This window comes from Bubalus kerabau, chromosome 10, assembly GCF_029407905.1.
Source record: "Bubalus kerabau isolate K-KA32 ecotype Philippines breed swamp buffalo chromosome 10, PCC_UOA_SB_1v2, whole genome shotgun sequence".
In the NCBI taxonomy this organism is placed as follows: Eukaryota; Metazoa; Chordata; class Mammalia; order Artiodactyla; family Bovidae; genus Bubalus; species Bubalus kerabau.
In genome coordinates this window covers 66,917,950-66,938,900 of record NC_073633.1, presented here as the reverse complement: position 1 = coordinate 66,938,900, position 20,951 = coordinate 66,917,950, and the positions used below count along the sequence as shown (strand labels likewise).

The 20,951-nt window shown below is 41.3% G+C and overlaps 1 long non-coding RNA gene across 5 annotated transcripts in view; it reads left to right on the top strand.

The window, feature by feature from the left end:
- The first annotated feature begins 1,527 nt into the window (after window positions 1–1,527).
- Window positions 1,528–20,951, top strand: part of LOC129621503 (uncharacterized) — a 125,598-nt gene continuing 106,174 nt past the window's right edge. For 4 of the 5 annotated variants that reach the window (XR_008699400.1, XR_008699399.1, XR_008699401.1 and 1 more), the window contains exons 1-2: window positions 1,528–2,084; window positions 7,167–7,324. This is a non-coding gene — a long non-coding RNA (uncharacterized LOC129621503). The remainder of the gene's footprint in view (window positions 2,085–7,166; window positions 7,325–20,951) is intronic. The other variant, XR_008699398.1, reaches the window with a different exon arrangement.

The following is a 20,951-nucleotide window of genomic DNA, read 5'->3' as shown; positions in this document are numbered from 1 at the left end:
TAATGTGTTTTCAAAAAGAGAACACATATTTGAAGAGTAAGAGTAATGAAAAAGTGGTGGGTTATCTGAAGTCATTTTAAGCCACCCAAGTTTAGGTTATCTCTAAAAAATTCAGTCTCTGCCCCCTCACTATTGAAGAGGCAGTTGAAGCTTCTTTTAAGTCTTATCATGTTTGACATGCTTTTTGCACGTGAACATAATTCCTAACCTCTTCCAATGAAAGTGCTATAAAAAAGCAGGGTAACACCAGGGTATCCTGATAATAGTAGATGGAGAACGAATGTCCAACCAGTGGAGGTAAACTTTTTTCATAAGGCTTATTTATGAAAAATTTTTAAATGTTTGGACTTCACTTTAAAAAGAGTGCGCGCACACACACACACACAGCTGCACATATACCATCAGGAAATGTAATATCTACAACTATAGTAAAGCATTTAAAACATTATTTCCCTGAAATAGGAATTTCATCTAGGTAAAATTTCAGAAACTATATATATAATATGAAATTATATATTATATAAATATTATATACTGTTCATTATAAATACACATATTATTAATTATATATAATAATACTATATATACAATTTTATATATTATAGAAAATTTGGGCTTTTGATCATATTTTATGTGAGATGAGCACTGGTGGTGTGGAGTGGAGGCAGGCTGGGTGGTGTGACTGAGGGATTTGAAAGTGAAGTGCATGGGAATCAGTCTCAGACAAGGAAGAGTAAACAAAGAGGGCATCCACCAGGACGTCACTGCCTTAAGTGTGGTCTGCAGGCTGCACCGAGCACAGGACCAGGGCGAGGGAAGTGAGGCACTCTACCTGAGTGCACCAAAAACACTCAGGAACCCAAATAAGTAATATTTTAAGAGTTCAAATTCAAACTGTCACCAGCAAAGCCCATTAACAATTCCAGGGAAATAAAAATAGAATCTGGGTAATAAAATGGTGTGCTCTGCTCAGTAACTCAGTCCAGTCTGACTTTTTGCAACCCCTTGGACTGTAGCCCGCCAGGCTCCTCTGTTCATGGGATTTCCCAAACAAGAATACTGGAGTAGGTTGCCATTTCCTATGCCAGGGCATCTTCCTGTTCCAGGGATAGGTCTCTTGCACTGGCTGGTGGATCCTTCACCACTGAGCCACCTGGGAAGCCCAGGTAAGAAAATGATGGTGTTATAATTTAGAGATTCATTGATGGATCAGCTTTCTCCATCTGCCAGCTGGTATTGGGGCCAGGGTATATTAAATAGGAAGATTAAATGTTTTCCTATTGGGGCTGATACCCAAAAAACTTCCAGTTCTGCAGGATGCACCCTAATGGGCTACCCCCAAACAAGAGGGTTGCAGAGAGTGAGAATACCTCACAGTTCCCAAAGGGGGATGACAAGATCTTGGCCACTACTCTCAAAGGCACATGGTCCGAAAAGACGAAGAATTATGGGCCTAAAGACATGGGGAGAAGCTCTGCTCTTCTACTCATGGTTATGACAGTGACCCAAACCAGCAAGAGATATTACAGAAGATGGACCTTCACCCCTAATTGCCCTCAAGAAGGAAGAATAAGACACAGGGCCAAGGAAGGATTAAAACTCATTATCAGGTCCTGGGAATTAGAATCTGATAATAAAATAAAATCTAATCTTTTTTTCCTTTGTGCTTAGTTTCACTTGATCGAAGGGTACTGCGTGCAGCGGCCTTCTACCCAGCAATTCAGATGAGTGTTCCTAGTGTGAAGCGGCTGCACCTGATACTTGAGCTTGGCGTAGGTCTTGCAGAAGCTCTGCGCATGACACCAGGGATCAGCAGACCTGGTGCAGAGAGGATGCGCGCCCAGCACGGTGATCTGAGGCTTGAGCAGTGACACAGACGCTCACGCACACGCACACGCACACGCGCACACCCTCAGACGCACAAGAGCTCCGCCCCTTTCCGCTGACAGAAACATAAAACCTTGCGTTTGGCTATTACCTGTGTTCTTTCCTGAGGAGCCTGGGCTCTCGCACTTCTTCATTCTTTGATGAAGAACCGAAACTTTCCTTCACTTCCGAACCGAACTCGGCCTGGTTCTATGGGCGTAAGTGACTTGGACAGAAGGACTTTTGTTGTGGTCTGATGCTGGAGGCTTGATAACAAAACTGAACTGTGGGTTCGCTGCCTGTTTTTGTAAATAAGGTTTTATTGGAGCGTTATTGGCGTCCTGTGGGTGTTTGATAGAAGTGCATAATATCAGATCCCACCCCAGAACTTTGAATTCATAATCTGTGTTTTAATAAGATTTGTGACTAATATGTGTGTTCATTACAGTCTGAACTGCTCTAGAGAAGGACTGTGTTAGAGATTCCAAGAAAGGCTAAACTGGCACTTGGCTGCCCCAGGCAGGCTAATAATTTAGTGGCTTCAACTAGATATCGTTTAAGTATTATTTAAAATTACTTAGTAGAGGCAGGCAGGAAGCATTTGATTTTTTTTTTTCAAGTAAAATGGATCTCTTCATATTCAACTTTGGGAATTTATTACATGCATTTAATGTAACATTTAAACTTATTTGGAATGATTTATTTCACATCTTTTCTGTCATCAATAATTGGATTGTCCTTCACAGTGAAGTACATGGGAATGTAATTGAGCATTCTTATTAAAACATATTTTAAAACTTCTTCTTCTGCCTTTCATACTGGCAACCATATCCCACTTTTCTGTAGTTCTTTTATCTTTGGTTTTTCCTTTGTGGTTTTCTGAACCAGAAAACATCTTGAGAGGCATATTAGAGGCTTTTATTTTCGGTAACAGAATGGATCACCTATTCCTGATAAGAGGAACAATGTTGTCATTTCAGCATTTCAGGGTTGAGTTGGTGTGAGGCTGGAGGCAGGTCAGCTGGCTTGGTGGTAGCTCATCTCATATCTCACCATGTAGTTTGCATACTCTTAGTAGAAACTGTTTCTTGAAATGAGTTTTCATTTTCACTCCAGATAACTGTCTGCTTCAAAAGAACTAAATTATCTTTTCCAGTTTTGTAAAAATGATGTGAGGAAATTTGAGCTAACTGGGCTATGTTTCTGATTTAGATAATTTTAGGGGGCTTCCCTAACATTTTGTTATGAACACACTTCTCATTGAGGATGTTGACTCCTTGAGAACTACCCAGGCAACAACTGCAGCCTTCCCCCGGTTAGAGTAACAATCGTAGGATAGGTTAATGAGTCCAGGCAAGCGCCAGGCTACAACCACACCTCACTGCCACTTGATTGTTCCTTTCGGATGCTGAACCCCAAACTCTAGGGAGAAGATGCAGCTTGCAGAGTCAGGTAATGTTAAGGTTAACTTTGTTGTGTGATAACACAACATCTTGTAGACCAACATTGTTAACAGTGGATTGAATGCATATCAGAATTACCTGGTAAATTTTCCTAAGAAAACAATTATCTGTTGAATTTTCTTGAGCTGCCAGACTTTCCCAATGAGCCTAATAATTTAGAGCACTGGTTTTCAGACTTGTCAGCAAATTGGAATCACGTGGAGTCTTAAAACTAATAATGGCTGGGTCTCAGCTGGAGTGACTCTGAATTGATGGACTGGATTCCGAATTGTGGCCAGGACACCAAGTTTTTGAAAAAATGACTAGAGTCATTCTAACATGTGGCTGAGGTTGAAAACCACTGATGTGGATTCTTTGTGATAAAAAAGTGGAGATATACATTAATATGGGCTTCCAGGTGGTGCTGGTGGTAAAGAACCCACCTGCCAGTGCGGAAGACATAAGAGACACAGATTGGATCCCTAGATCAGGAAGATTCCCTGGAGGAGGGTACAGCAACCCACTCCAGTATTCTTGCCTGGGGAATTCCATGGACAGAGGAGCAGGCTATAGTCCATGGGGCTACAAAAAGTCAGATGCGACTGAAGTGACTTAGCATATATTAATATATTATTAACATAAAATAAATTACCATGATTAATACATATATATTGATTACCCTGATTAATGCAATTACATGTATATATGTTCTGCTTTATTGACTATGCCAAAGCCTTTGACTGTGTGGATCACAATAAACTGTGGAAAATTCTTAGAGATGGGAATACCAGACCACCTGACCTACCTCTTGAGAAACCTATATGCAGTTCAGGAATCAACAGTTTGAACTGGACATGGAACAACAGACTGGTTCCAAATAGGAAAAAGACTACATTAGGGCTGTATATTGTCACCATGCTTATTTAACTTATATGCAGAGTCCATCATGAGAAACGCTGGGCTGGAAGAAGTACAAGCTGGAATCAAGATTGCCGGGAGAAATATTAATAACCTTAGATATGCAGATGACACCACCCTTATGGCAGAAAATGAAGAGGAACTAAAAAGCCTCTTGATGAAAGTGAAAGAAGAGAGTGAAAAAGTTGGCTTAAAGCTCAACATTCAGAAAATGAAGATCATGGCATCTGGTCCCATCACTTCATGGGAAATAGATGGGGAAACAGTGGAAACAGTGTCAGACTTTATTTTTTGGGGCTCCAAAATCACTGCAGATGGTGATTGCAGCCATGAAATTAGAAGATGCTTACTCCTTGGAAGGAAAGTTATGACCAACCTGTTGGGGGCCGGCGTGAGGCACTCCACCCGTGGCAAAGGTCATGAGGAAGGAGGCTCAACATACACAAAGGCGGGATCGAGCCTCAGGAGTCCCCCTGGAAATCCTTGAGCATCTACCCCCATAACCAGAGCCTGCCTACTTTGCTACTTTGTGCTCTCATCTACACCTCTGACTTTACGGGGGGCTATCCCCCACCACCTCTTTTGGAGAAGGAGTTAGCTTAGAGCTCCAGTTAATAAAAATTCCTGGGCGTGACAAGAGTGTTTTAACCTACAAACTCCTCTGAAGGTTCTCTAGCCTGCCTGACAGGCTTGTCCGGCCACATGTGATTGCTCACAGCCTCCCAACCGTGAGAGGCATGAGATGCTTTAAACCTTCTAAAAACAGGTTCCTTAGAAAAGTTAGAAAACCATTAGTATAAGTATAGTGGGCTGATTAGAAATTGTATTGGTGAAGGGTTTTTCATTTGTTGAGCCAATGTTTGCTGCTAAGTCTCCACATCCCCTGCCCTTATACACATTAATGAATATATAGAAGAAATAAGTATTAACCTTTGATATTAATCACATTGGACCTTAGGCTAAGTAAATTCTTACCTTAATTAAAACCCACTACACCCTCACCCTATAGGAATGTAACTTTATTTGGGTGGCGTCTGTTTTAAGAATAATCACCCCTGGAGAAATAAGTGTCCTGGTTGACTGACCACTGTCACAAGGAGAGGGTCATAAATTGTCAGCAGGCCCCCTGGCCAGAAGATGATGTAACACCCCTAAGACCTCTGTATACATTTGTATGAAGCACCTGACTTTGATAAAAGTCAGGACTGCTGACCCTGCGTGACTTTTGCATAACATCTCAGTGTATAAAAGTAGACCATGGAAAATAAAGATTTGGGATCAGTTTCTCGAAATACTGGTCTCCCTACATCGCTCTCTCTCTCAAATTCTGGCTGAGTCTCCATCTGGAGCGCGGAACCCACCATGCTTACTAATTATGCCTGGGCTTCTAAGATCCGACCGGGGAGGCCTCAGTGTCGCCTCTCCTTCGGGAGAACGGAAGGATGCCTGCGGCCTACGTAAGTGGTGCAAACTTCTTGTCTTGAAGTTTTATTGGTCTCCCGCGTAAACCAAGCTACTCAGCCTCTTTTCTCCACTGAATTTTCCTACTGAGCTATCCTCATTCTATTACTCTTTACATCTTCTAATTGAAGCTATTGTATCCTGATCCTCACCGACGCCGTCCCTGCTTTGAATACCCTGGATCAGCCGGGGCTGGACCCCGGCACCAACCTACATAACATATTCAAAAGCAGAGACATTACTTTGCCAACAAAGGTCCGTCTAGTCAAGGCTATGGTTTTTCCTGTGGTCATGTATGGATGTGAGAGTTGGACTGTGAAGAAAGCTGAGTGCTGAAGAATTGATGCTTTTGAACTATGGTGTTGGAGAAGATTCTTGAGAGTCTCTTGAAGGGACTGCAAGGAGATCAGTCCTGGGTGTTCTTTGGAAGGACTGATGCTAAAGCTGAAACTCCAATACTTTGGCCACCTGATGCCAAGAGTTGACTCATTGGAAAAGACTCTGATGCTGGGAGGGATTGGGGGCAGGAGGAGAAGGGGACGACAGAGGATGAGATGGCTGGGTGGCATCACTGACTCGATGGACATGAGTTTGGGTGAACTCCGGGAGTTGGTGATGGACAGGGAGGCCTGGCGTGCTGCAATTCATGGCGTCGCAAAGAGTAGGACACGACTGAGCGACTGAACTGAATTGATGTACATATTAGTCTAGACAACCTAGACAAAGATACATATGTACAAATATACATATGTTTAGAAATAAACATAACAAATAATACCCAAATATCAGTAGTTCAGTGCAATAAAATTTCTTTTGAGTGTGGGGGACTATACATGTGGTTTTTTGGCTCGATCTGGAACTGGCATATAGCAGTTCTCCTGACATCTCAGTGGTTAGAAACCATCATCTGACCTCAACCTAACTGCAGAGGAAGTTAGGAGAGGCAGTGTTTCTGTGGGTCCAAGAGGGAAAATCAGGGTTGGTAAGCCTCTAGTCAGTTTCTGCCGTATGTCAATACTATGAAAATGTTTACAGTGCCTTTATTAAACAACCATGGGCTCACAGTTTGTGTCAACATTTTAAATTCATTTTTATGAATTATATTTGTCTTACATTTGTAGATCAATAAGACTCTAAAGGACCTTTTAGTTATAATTTTCAATAAGAATTACCTTGGAGGCAGTGATTAGAGAGACCCCAAGCTCTCTAGCTCTGCTTTAACCCAAGCAGCTCTGCCTATATTTTGTATGTTAGATTTCAGGGTAATATTTATTTAAACTTAAGATTCTAAATGGAAGTCTCCACTGAAAACCACTACTTGTCAGTATTAGGTGGGGGAGATAATGTTAGAATGGCGTTTCTAATTTCTAATGGGGTTTCTTTATGATCTAACCCAGATCATAAAGATCTTGACAAGGTGCCTCGTGGATGTCAAAGATGAATTGACTGTAGACTCATATTTTGTCCTCTCATTCCTAGGACTGTGAGAAGTGGGGACCCCTACACCCTGTTTCTTCCTTCAGGAGTCTACAAATTCTAACCACATCCTCACTGAAGATACAACTGGGAAAGAGCTGCTGTGTATAGAAACCTATCTTCGTTCATCTGTTGGTACTGCTTCATGCAGGTAGCATAAGGTAAGTGCTCACAAAACATTTGCTGATAAACACAGAAGGAAGGAGAAGAGGAGACACATAAGAAGTGGGTTTATCTTCTGCATGGGTTTTTCCTATTCTCATTTGTATTTTTATTTCTTCCACTCTGTCATTGATCCATTGAATACATATTACGTGCCTACTGAGTGCCAGGTCAGTCCGCTGAAGATGGTTGCTCTCTTGCTCTCTGACCATCTCCTGCTCCACCTACATCCTACTCATACAGACATGCTTGCTCCCTGCCACAGCTAGTGATTCTTCGAATCCTTAGCCTGAAATGACTCCACCTGCTCATTTATTAAAGGGAAACATCAGCCGTCATGATGGTTGTTAACCTGAGGGGCTATAAGCAATATGCCCCAGTCCTGATTTCTGTGGTAACTGATAAGCCAGCCTGACATCAATTCACCCATGAATGGTAGCCTCCTTTTCCCCTGAGCAGCTAAGATTGCTGCCTTGGCCTGCCTAACAGTCAGCCAGCTATCGAGACATCAGCCATACATGGTGGCTGGTCACTCTGGGACATTTTGCTGTGGACCTGTAAGATCCCCTATCCAATAAATGTTGATGTTGTTACTGAACACAAGTTCCTATGCCCAGTGTACAGTGAGGCCAAACAATACCAAAACAATGGCGTTTACAGCAGAGAAAGGTTAATTGCAGGTCCATGCAAGGGAATGGGTGACTCATGACCCCACAAATCCTGAACTCCCCGAAGGGTTTCAGCACAGCATTTTTAAAGGACAGGTGAGGGAGTGGGGTGTGGTGGGGTTTTTGATCAGCTTGTGGACAATTCTGATTGGTTGATGTTGAAGTAATAGGGTGGTTAACTTTATTAATCCTTAGGCCTGTAGGTCTGAGAGTGCTACATGCTCATGATCATCAAGTGGTTCATTTCCATTTCCTGGTGGATTTTAGAATCTGAGGGGGTTATAAAGGCTTTCCAGGTGGTGCAGTGGTAAAGAATCCATCTGCCAATGCAGGAGACACAAGAGATCCCTGGGTCTGGAAGATCCCTTGATGTTGAAAATGACAACCCACTCCAGTATTCTTGCCTAGAAAATCCCATGGACAGAGGAGCCTGGTGAACTACAGTCCATAGGGTTGCAGAAGAGACATGACTGAGCACACATGCCTATACTTTAGCATCTGAAAAACTCAGGAAATATGGGGTACTATTATCTGGGTACTTCAGAGATGAGATAAACCAGAGGATAGGGGGCAGAGTCTTCCTAGACAGTCCCCAGAGGGTCCTGCTCAGTTATAACGTCTCTGTCTCTGGGCTCTTTCTTTAGTCTTGAGACTAGGCAACTACAAGACTTGCAGGCCTGTGGGTGCAGTTCAAAAATTGACAAGCCAGCTATGAGGCTGAGGAAACTCCCATGAGTGTTGATGTTGGGAAATGGAAAGCTGAGGGAGTAGTCCTGAGGTCGCTGTCCACTAGCATGTGGGGCCCCATGGCAGCTGACTGCCGTGAGAAGTGTCTTTCTCATCCATTATATCGATGCTATTCTGCTAACCTCAGAATCTGTTTCCAGTGTAAAAGTAGCAGTCTCATGCTTATTTGACAGTACAGGGATGGTTGGTGAATACAGACACAATGAAAGGACCCAGATTTGTACAAAATACAAGCATACCCCAACGCAGCACTCCTAAACAATCACAGAAACAGACTTTAGGGATATTTGCTCAGGTACAGGATTGTGAATTGGACATGGCCAGTTACCTGGAAGGTTTTGGTTGGGGCTTGTGGCAGGGGGCAAAATAATAGGAATACCCTAGGGCTTCTGGCCTCAGCTGTGGAAGAAGGCAGAGTAATGATACACTGTGATGGACCTACAGCAATATACAGTCTCTAATGTGTTTTAATGGGCTTCCCTGTTGGTTCAGATGGTAAAGAATCCACCTGCAATGCAGGAGATGCAAGAGATGTGGGTTCGATCCCTGGGTTGGGAAGATCCCCTGGACCAGGAAATGGCAATCCACCCCAGTATTCTTGCCTGGGAAGTCCCATGGACAGAGGAGCCTGGTGGGGTACAGTCCCTGGGGTCACAAAAGACTCAGACATGACTGAGCATGCACATGTAACAGATTTTACCTGTCTTCCACCCAGCCTCACTTAAGACCCTAAGGTCATTAATCCAGGCTACCCACTGGAGAAGGGCACCATTACCCTGTGGCCTGTTGTTACACTGCCTCTCCAGATTTCGGCATGGCTGTGTGGACTGAGGGTGGACTGGCAGGTGCAGGCCCCAGTGCCAAAATCATAGGCAAGGGTGGTGGTAATTCAGAGTGCCGTTACTGCTTGTATTTTGCTTAGTGGTCATGATCTCCATTGTTTTGTGCCTATTAAACATCTTATGCTTTGTCCAGAGTCTTAGTGGCAGGAATTTTTTCTTAGACTGGGCAGTAATGGTGGTCTCACTGAAAAATGGGCCTGATTGCTGGGTCTACAGTGAAATGCCATTGTCATCCTCCATGGGGCTTCCCTGAAAAATTGACCCAGTAAGTGCCTGGCTTACTTTTTGCACTCTTGAGCTGTCTTTGGGTTTCCCACGTGGCACTAGTGTAAAGAACCCACCTGCCAATGAAGAAGACATAAGAGATGCGGGTTTGATCCCTGGGTCAGAAAGATCTTCTGGAGAAGGTCATGGCAACTGACTACAGTATTCTTGCCGGGAGAGTCCCACGGACAGAGGAGTCTGGTGGGCTGTGGTCCATAGGGTCACAGAGTCGGACACTACTGAAGTGATTTAGCATGCACACACGCCTGAGTTGCTATTATCTGTGTTGCATTTGTGGTGTCTGGTTGCAGTGTACCTTTACATACCTGAACGCAGGGATATTTTGGAAGAAGGGTGGACCAGGATTGTAAGAATCGTGCAGGGAATGTAGTGGTGGAGTGTATGGTCAGGCCACTCAAGATATTGTTCTCTTGCTCTCTCTACATGCCCTGCTCCACCACTCCCTGTTTCACCTATACCCTCTCACATGAACATGCTTGCCCTCTGCCCCAGCTCGTGGTTGCTCGAATCCTTTGGGCAGAATGGCTCCATCTGCTAGTTTATTAGAGGGAATCATCAGCCTTTGTGATGGTCATTAATCTGAGGGGCTTTGAGGGATGTGCCCCAGTCCTGGTTTCCCTGGTAATTGATAAGCCAACCTGCCATCAATTCCCCCTATAACGGTAGCCTCTTTCTTCCCCCAGTAGCGAAGATTGCTATGTCCCACTTGCCATCATCCTTACACGGTGGGCTGCTGATCTAGGATCTTTGTTTCAGACTTGTATGGGGAATGTGACAATAAACCATTATTGTCTCTGTTGCTGTTTCCGGGCTCTTTGGTTTTGAGCTGGGCAACCACAAGGCTTGCAGGCCTGTGTGGTGCCGCCCAACAGCCAAGTACTGAACTGGGCAATGGACCTCCAAAGACAAGGCAGACTCTTTGCCATCAGAGGTCTTATGTGACACAGGGGAGGCAGCAGTGGGCTACAAGGTTATGATGAACATTTACTGAGGGTGGAGGGAGGTGGAGATGGGGAAGGGAAAGGAGAAGCAAGAGGGCTGAGCAAGGAGTGGCTCATTCTTTCAGTCTTCAGTTAGTTGCTAGGAGAGCCAAGAGGCTAGATCTTGACTCACAAACATAATTTGTAGCTTTACACAGTCCTGTTTTGCTTTCATATATTGTATTCCATTCGTTCTTCTTTTGGCACATACAATGAGTTGAGTACATGCTATGTTGCCAGAACATCTGGAGTTTTGCCGGGTCTGCCTCTCCAAGATGACAGAGAGAGACATTTGGCAAGACACCAGAAAGTGGAAAGTGAAAGGGACTTAGTTGTGTCCAACTCGTTGTGACCCCATGTACACCAGAGATTAGATCTGGTAGACAGAGTGCATGAAGAACTATGGAGGGAGGTTCAGGACATTGTACAGGAGGCAGTGATCAAGACCATCCCCAAGAAAAAGAGATGCAAAAAGGCAAAATGGTTGTCTGAGGCTGCTGCTGCTGCTGCTAAGTCGCTTCAGTCATGTCTGACTCTGTGCGACCCCATAGACAGCAGCCCACCAGGCTCCCCCATCCCTGGGATTCTCCAGGCAAGAACACTGGAGTGGGTTGCCATTTCCTTCTCCAATGCATGAAAGTGAAAAGTGAAAGTGAAGTCGCTCAGTCGTGTCCAACTCTTAGCGACCCCATGGACTGCAGCCCACCAGGGTCCTCCGTCCATGGGATTTTCCAGGCAAGAGTACTGGAGTGGGTTGCCATTGCCTTCTCTGGGTTGTCTGAGTAGGCCTTACAAATAGCTATGAAATGAAATGAAAGGCAAAGGAGAAAAGGAAAGATATATCCATTTGAATGCCAAGTTCCAAAGAATAGCAAGGAGAGATAAGAAAGACTTCTTCAGTGATCAATGCAAAGAAATAGAGGAAAACAACAGAATGGGAAAGACTAGAGATCTCTTCAAGAAAATTAGAGATACCAAAGGAACATTTCATGCAAAGATGGGCACAATAAAGGACAAAAATGGTATAGACCTAACAGAAGCAGAAGATATTAAGAAGAGGTGGCAAGAATACAAAGAAGAACTATACAAGAAAGATCTTCACGACCCAGATAATCACAATGGTGTCATCATTCACCTAGAGCCAGACATCCGGGAATGCAAAGTCAAGTGGGCCTTAGGAAATATCACTATGAACAAAGCTACTGGAGGTGATGGAATTCCAGTTGAGCTCTTTCAAATCCTAAAAGATGATGCTGTGAAAGTGCTGCACTCAATATGCCAGCAAATTTGGAAAACTCAGCAGTGGCCACAGGACTGGAAAAGGTCAGTTTTCATTCCAATCCCAAAGAAAGGCAATGCCAAAGAATGTTCAAACTACTGTGCAATTGCACTCATCTCACATGCTAGCAAAGTAATGCTCAAAATTCTCCAAGTCAGGCTTCAACAGTATGTGAACCATGAACTTCCCAGATGTTCAAGCTGGTTTTAGAAAAGGCAGAGGAACCGGAAATCAAATTGCTAACATATGTTGGATCATCAAAAAAGCAAAAGTTCAAGAAAAACATCTATTTCTGCTTCATTGTTTATGCCAAAGCCTTTGACTGTGCAGATCACAATAAACTGTGGAAAATTCTGAAAGAGATGGGAATACCAGACCACCTGATCTGCCTCCTGAGAAATCTGTATGCAGGTCAGGAAGCAACAGTTAGAACTGGACATGGAACAACAGACTGGTTCCAAATAGGGAAAGGAGTACATCAAGGCTGTATATTGTCACCCTGCTTATTTAACTTATATGCAGAGTACATCATGAGAAATGCTGGACTGGATGAAACACAAGCTGGAATCAAGATTGCCGAGAGAAATATCAATAACCTCAGGTATGCAGATGACACCACACTTATGGCTGAAAGCAAAGAACTAAAGAGCTTCTTGATGAAAGTGAAAGAGGAGAGTGAAAAGTTGGCTTAAAGCTCAACTTTCAAAAAACTAAGATCATGACATCTGGTCCCATTACTTCATGGCAAATAGATGGGGAAACATTGGAAACAGTTTATTTTTTGGGGCTCCAAAATCACTGCAGATGGTGACTGCAGCCATGAAATTAAAAGATGCTTGTTCCTTGGAAGGAAAGTTATGACCAACCTAGACAGCATATTAAAAAGCAAAGACATTACTTTGCCAACAATGTCCGTCTAGTCAAGTCTATGGTTTTTCCAATAGTCAATAGTGCTGAAGAATTAATGCTTTTGAACTGTGGTGTTGGAGAAGATTCTTGAGAGTCCCTTGGACTGCAAAGAGATACAACCAGTCTATCCTAAAGGAAATCAGTCCTGAATATTCATCAGAAGGACTGATGCTGAAGCTGAAACTCCAATACTTTGGCCACCTGTTGTGAAGAACTGACTCATTTGAAAAGACCCTGATGCTGGGAAAGATTGAAGGCAGGAGGAGAAGGGGACGACAGAGGATGAGATGGTTAGATGGCATCACCGACTGGATGGACATGAGTTTGAGTAAACTCTGGGTGTTGGTGATGAACAGGGAGGGCTGGTGTGCTGCAGTGTATGGAGTCGCAGAGTTGGACATGACTGAGTAGTCAACTGAACTGAACTGGACTATACAGTCCATGGAATTGTCCAAGCCAGAATACTGGAGTGGGTAGCCTTTCCCTTCTCCAGGGGCTCTATCTAACTCAGGAATCGAACCCAAGTCTCCTGCATTTCAGGGAAATTCTTTACCAGCTAAGCTCCAGGGAAGCCCCAAAACACTGGAGTTGGTATCCTATTCCTTTTCCAGTGGATCTTCCTGACCCAGGAATCAAACCAGGGTCTCCTGCATTGCAGGTGGATTCCAGCGCACAATGAGGATAATTACTGAGGATCGTGAGCGGTTGAAGTGCACTGTTTAAAAATGCTTCTTAAACTAAGAATGTTAGATTTAAAATATGCATATATATTGGGCAATACTGATACTTGAGGGTATGGAGAAGGTATCGTTTCTAACCTCCAAATACTGATGAGGAGAATAAACACCAAGAAGTTGCACTGACCAAATAACTTATAAAGGGAACTAAGACTTGAATACAGTGGTTTTTTAAAAAAATTTTTTATTGAGACATAGTTGATGTGAATATTAGGTTACAGGTATACAACATACTGATTCACAATTTAAGAGCTGCACATTTATGACTATTATAAGATGTCGGTTACATCCCCTGTGCTGTACAATATATCCTTGTTGCTTGCTTATCTTATATGTAATAGTCTGTACCTCTTAATTCTCTACCCTTTTATTGCCTCTTCCCCCTTCCCTCTTCCCACTAGTAATCACTATTTGTCCTCTCTATGGGTAAGTTTCTGTTTCATTATTCTCATTTTATTTTTTACATTCTACATGTAAGTGATAACAGACTATATGTCTTTCCCTAATTATATTTCCCTCAGCATAATGTACTCCAGGTCCATCCATGTTGTGGCAAATGGCAAAATTTCTATTCTTTTTGTGGCTTAGTAATATTCTGTTATATACATCATCTTTATCCATACATCTGTGGATGGACAATTAGGTTGCTTCCATATCTTGGCAACTGCATGCAGTGCTGCTGTGAACATTGATGTTCATGTGTCTCTTCAGATTAGTGGAGTTTTTTTTTTTTTTTTTTTTTTTTTTTGGTGTATGTACACAGGAGTAGAACTGCTAGGTCATAGGTAGTTCTGTTTTTAGTTTATTTTCCGCAGAGGATACACCAATTTACATTCCCACCAACAGTGTACCAGGGTTCTCTTTTCTCAACATCCTCGTAAACATTTGTTATATATGTTCTTTTTGGTGTTTGCCATTCTGACAGGTGTGAGGTGCTATCTCATTGTGGTTTTAATTTCCTTTTCTCTGATTGGCAGTGTTGAGCAACTTTTCATGTACCTGTTAGCCATATGTATGTCTTCTTTGGAAAAAAAGTCTTAGTCTTAAGGTCTTCTGCCCATTTAAAAAATCAGGCTGTTGTATTTTTTTATATTAGACTATATGAACTATTTATATATGTTGCATATTAACCCCTTACTGGTCATATCATTAGCAAATGTTGTCTTTTCATTTTTCATTCATTTCCTTTGCTGTGCAAAAACTTTTAAGTTGAATTAGGTCTCATTTATTTTTGTTTTTATTTCCTTTGATTTAGGAGACAAACCTAAAAGAATATTACTACAATTATGTCAATGAATTTCTGCCCACATTTTCATCTAAAAGTTTTATGGTTTGTAGTCTTATATTTAGGTCTTTAATCCATGTGGGGTTTATTTTTGCATATAGATAATGTTCTAATTTCATTCTTTCACTTGTAGCTGTCCAGTTTCCCCAACACCTCTTACTGAAGAGACTGTCTTTTCCCTATTGTATACTCTTGCCTTCTATGTCAAAGATTAATTGAACATAAATGTGTGGGCTTATTTCTGGGCTCTCTGTTCCATTGATCTGTATGTCTGGTTTTGTGCCAGTACCATATTCTTTAATGACTTTAGCTTTATTGTATAGTCTGAAGTTAGGGAGTATGATTCCTACAGCTCTGTTAAGATTGTTTTGGCTGTTTAGGATCTTTTGTGTCTCCATACAGACTTTAAAATTGTTCTCCGAAAAATGCCATTGGTATTTTGATAAGAGATTTCATTTAATCTAGATTGCCTTATGTCATAGTATGATCATTTTAACAATATTAAATCTAGCAATCCAAGAACACAGTATATTTTTCCATCTGCGTTGTCTTCAGTTTCTTTCCTCAGTGCCTTAGTTTTCCAAGTATGATATCTTTTACTTCCTTAGGCAGAATTATTCCTAGGCATCTTACTCTTTTTGATGCAATGGTGAATGTGATTATTTCCTTAACTTTTCTTTATGAGAGTTGTTGTTAGTGTTTAGAAATGCACTTGCATTTAGAAATGCAACTGATTTCTGTGTATTAGTTTTGTATCCTGAAGTGAAGTGAAAGTTGCTCAGTCGTGTCCAACTCTTTGAGATCCCATGGACTATATAGTCCATGGAATTCTCCAGGTCACAATACTGGAGTGGGTAGCCTTTCCCTTCTCCAGGGGATCTTTCCAACCCAGGAATCGAACTGGGATCTCCTGCATTGCAGGCGGATTCTTTACCAACTGATCTATCAGGGAAGCTTTGCCAAATTCATTAAGCTCTAGTAGTTTTCTGTTAAATTGGCCTCTTTATATTTTCTCTTGCTTTCTTTTTCAGTTTTGAGAGATAGTGCATTTCTAAGAGGGCTTCTCTGGTGGCTCAGTGGCAAAGAATCCAACTACCAGTGCAAGAGACTCAGGTTCAATCCTTGGGTCGGAAAGATCCACTGCAGAAGGATATGGCAACTCACTCCAGTATTTTTGCCTGGGAAATCCTATAGACAGAGGAGCCTGGTGGGCTACAGTCCATAGGGTCACAAAGGGTCAGACATGACTGAGCATGCACACATGCCATCCTGCTCTCTTAGGGTTTTTCTTCTGAAAACATACTTAGTTTGCTTTGACCTATCCTGTCTTCATGGTCAATATTTCTTCTGACGTGGTACCTGAAAGTTCCCATCCTCTGAGGCCTGGGTTTTCATTTCTGCTTTTACTCATTTGGGCCCTCTTTAGGACTTCACTCATAGCTCAGTTGGTAAAGAATCCGCCTGTGATGCAGGAGACCCTGGTTCAATTCCTGGGTTGGGAAGATCTGCTGGAAAAGGGATAGGCTACCCACTCCAGTATTCTTGGGCTTCCCTTGTGGCTCAGCTAGTAAAGAATCTGCCTGCAATGTGGGAGACCTGAGTTCAATCCCTGGGTTGGGAAGAACCCCTGGAAAAGGAAAAGGCTACCTACTCTAGTATTCTGGCCTGGAGAATTCCGTGGACTTGTTCACGGGGTGGCAGAGTTAGACACGGCTGAGTGACTTTCACTTTCACATTCTCTTAATGAATCTGGCTAAAGGTTTATCAATTTTGTTTATCTTTTCAAAGAACAAACCCTTAGAGACCAAAAAAAAAAAAAAAAAAAAAAAAAAGAGAGAGAAAAGATCAAGGAAACTTATTTCATTTGCTGTGATATTTATGGTTTCTTTCCTTTAGGTGTTCCATTACTAGTACCTTTTAGGTGTAAAGTTGGATTGTTTGAGATTTTTCTTGCTTTCCTGAGATAAGCACGTAGCAGTAGCTGTAAACTTTCCTCTTAGAACTGCTATTGCTGCGTCTCCAAGATTTTGGGTCACGGTGTTTTCATTTTCATTTCACTCCAGGTATTTTTTAATTTCCTCTTTGATTTCTTCACTGATCCATTGATTGATTTAGTAGCATACTGTTTAGTCTTCATATGTCTGTATTTTTTGAAGTTTTTTCCTTATAGTTGATTTCTAGTCTTAAACCACTTGGTCAGAAAAGATGCTTGGTATGATTTCACTTTTCTTAAATTTACTGAGGCTTGGTTTTTGACCTAGAATGTGATCTGTCCTGGAGAATATTCTATGTGCACTTGGAAAGAATGTGTATTCTGTTACTTTCAGATGGAAAGTTATATACACACACACAAACACACACACACATATATATATATATTTGATTAATTGATCAAATGTGAGTCCATTGGTCTAATGTGACATTTAAGGTCATATTTCCTTATTGATTATATCTGGATGATCTGTCAATTGATGTAAATAGGATTTTAAAATCCCTTACTATCATGTTACTGTCAATTTTTCCTTTTGTGTCCACTAATACTTGCTTTATGTATTTAGCTGCTCCTGCACTGGATGCATATGTATTTTAAGTTATTATAGTTTCTTGGATTGATCCATTGATCAGTATATAATATCCTCCTTTGTTGTTTAAAGTCTATTTTGTTTAAGTATTGCTACCTTGAATTTCTCATTTGCATGGAATAATTTTTACATCCCCTCACTTTCAGTCTCTGTGTGTTTTTAGATCTGAAGTGGTTCTCTGCTGCTGCTGCTGCTGCTGCTAAGTCGCTTCAGTCATGTCTGACTCTGTGCGACCCCATAGATGGCAGCCTACCAGGCTCCCCCGTCCCTGGGATTCTCCAGGCAAGAACACTGGAGTGGGTTGCCATTCCTCTAGTAGGCACTATATATATAGGTCTTGTTTTTGAATCCATTCAGACACTCTGTCTTTTGATTGGCACATTTAGGCCATTTATATCCATATCTATGGTAGTTACTGATATTTATTCTTATTGCCATTTTGTTAATGGTTTTGGGTTTGTTTTTTCATAGGTATCTTTTGTTCCTTTTTTTGGTTCTCTTGTGATTTCATTGTCTTTGGACTCCTTTTTCTTTCCTTTTTCAAAAATTGTATTTAAATGTAGGATAATTACAATATTGTGAAGGTTTTGCAATACATCAACATGAAACAGCCATTGGTATACATGTGTCCCCCCATCCTAAACCCCCTTCCCACCACCCTCCCCACCTTATCCCTCTAGGTTGTTCCAGAGCACCATCTTTGGGTGCCCTGCTTCATGCATCAAACTCACACTGGTTATCTATTTTACATATGGTAATGTATGTGTTTTAATGCTATTCTCTCAAATCATCCCACTCTTGCCTTCTCCCACTGAGTCCAAAAGTCAGTTCTTTATGTCTGTGTCTCCTTTGCTTCCCTGCATGTAGGATTATCAGTACTATCTTTCTAAATTCCATATAAATGCATTAATATACAGTATTTGTCTTTCTCTTTCTGACTTACTTCACTCTGTATAATAGGCTCTAGGTTCATCCACCTCATTAGAACTGAATCAAATGCTTTCCTTTCTATGGCTGAGTAATATTGCATTGTGTCTGTGTACCACAACTTCTTTATCCATTCATCTGCTGATGGACACTTAGGTTGCTTCCATGTCCTAGCTGTTGTAAATAGTGCTGCAGTGAACATTGGGGGTACATGTGTCTCTTTCAATTCTGGTTTCCTCAGGGTGTATGCTCAGTAGTGGGATTGTTGGGTCATATGGAAGTTTTAGGGCTTCCCTGGTAGCTCAGCCTTGCAGGAGACCCTGGTTCGATTCCTGGGTCAGGAAATTTCCCTGGAGAAAGGATAGGCTACCCACTCTGGTATTCATGGGCTTCCCTGGTGGCTCAGGTGGTAAAAAATCTGCCTGCAGTGAGGGAGACCTGGGTTCAATCCCTGGGTTGGGAAGATCCCTTGGAGAAGGGCATGGCAACCCAGCCCAGTATTCTTGCCTGGAGAATCCCCATGGACAGAGGAGCCTCGCAGGCTACAGTTCACGGGGTCGCAAAGAGTTGGACATGACTGAGTGACTGGGTACATGGTAGTTTTATTCTTATTTTTTAAAGGAATCTCCATACTGTTCTCCATAGTGGCTGTATCAGTTTACATTCCCACTAACAGGGCAAGAATGTTCTGTTTTCTCCACACCCTTTCCAGCATTTATTGTTTGTAGATTTTTTTATGGTGGCCATTCTGACCCATTGTAGTTTTGATTTCCATTTCTTTAATAATGAGTGATATTGATTGATCTTCTTTTTCTAGTTCCCTTAAGTGTTAGGTTAGATTGTTTATTTGAGGTTGTTCTTGTTTTCTGAAGTAGGCTATATTGTTATAAACTTCCCTCCTGGGATGGCTTTTGCTTCATCCCATGGATTTTGGAATGTTGTGTTTTCATTTTCATTCATCTCAAGGTATTTTTTGCTATAGTCTTTATTTGTTGACTCATCGGTTTGTTTAGTAGCATGTTGTTTAGACTCCACTCCATGTGTTTTTTCCAGTTTTCTTATATTTGATTTCTAGTTTTTTTTATACAGTTGTGGCAGGAAAAATTACTTGATATAATGTCTTAAATTTATTGAGACTTGTTTTGTGGATTATCATGTGATATATGCCAGAGAATGTTCTATGTGCACTTGAGAATGTGTAATCTGCTTTTGGATGGGATATTCTCTATTTATTAAGTCAATCCTACCTAAAGTGTCATTTAAAACCAATGCTTTGTTACTGATTTTCTCTCTGGACAATATATCAATTTTTGTAACTGAAGTGTTAAAGTCCCCTACTAGTATTGTATTACAGTTGATATCTCCTTTTATATCTATTAGTATTTGCTTTACGTATTTGGATGCTTCTGTGTTGGGTGCATAGATATTTATATGTATTATATCCTCTTGTTGGATTATTGTTATGTAATACCCTTCTTAGTCTGTTGTTAGAGTTTTGTTATAAAGTCAGCTCTGATATAAGTATTGCTACCCCAGCTTTCTTTTCAGATCTATTTGCATGAAATATCTTTTTTCTATCCCTACACTTTAGATCTGAAGTGAATCTCTTGTAGGCACTACTTCAAAAAACAAGAGGAATCTCAAATACACAATCTAACCTTACACTTAAAGGAAGTAGAAAAAGAATGACAATATTTATGAGTCTTTTTTTTTTTTTCATTCATTCGGCTACTTTGTGTTTTTATTGGAGCATTTAGTCTATTTACATTTAAATTGATTATTGATAGGTGTGTCCTTATTGCCATTTTGTTAATTGTTTTCTGGTTGTTTTGTAGTTCTTATCTGTTCCTTTCTTCTTTTGTTCTCTCCTCTTGTAATTTGATGACTTCCTTTAGTGTTATTTTTATATTCCTTAGTTTTGTGTGGCAGGTTTTTATTTTGTGGTTAGCATGAAGTTCATTTATAACAACTTATGAATACAGAAGTTTAACTTGATGGTCAGGTTAAGACTGAGCACATTCTAAAAGTTAATTACATTTTTATGACCCCCGCCCCCAGTGTTATGTTTTTGATATCATACTTTACATCTTTTATTAATGTATCACTCAACTAATTATTTTAGATATTGTTGATTTTATTACTTTTTTTTTTCGCCTTTGTATTAGCTTTATAAGTGGTTGATCCACTAACTTTACTATTTGTTTGCCTTTACCAGTGATATTATTTCCCCCATAATTTTCTTGTTTTTGCTGTGTGTTGTGCTGTGCACAATCGCTCAGTCATGTCCAACCCTTTTGACCCCATGGACAGTAGCCTGCCAAGCTCCTCTGTCCATGGAATTTTCCAGGCAAGAATACTGGAGTGGGTTGCCATTTCGTACTCCAG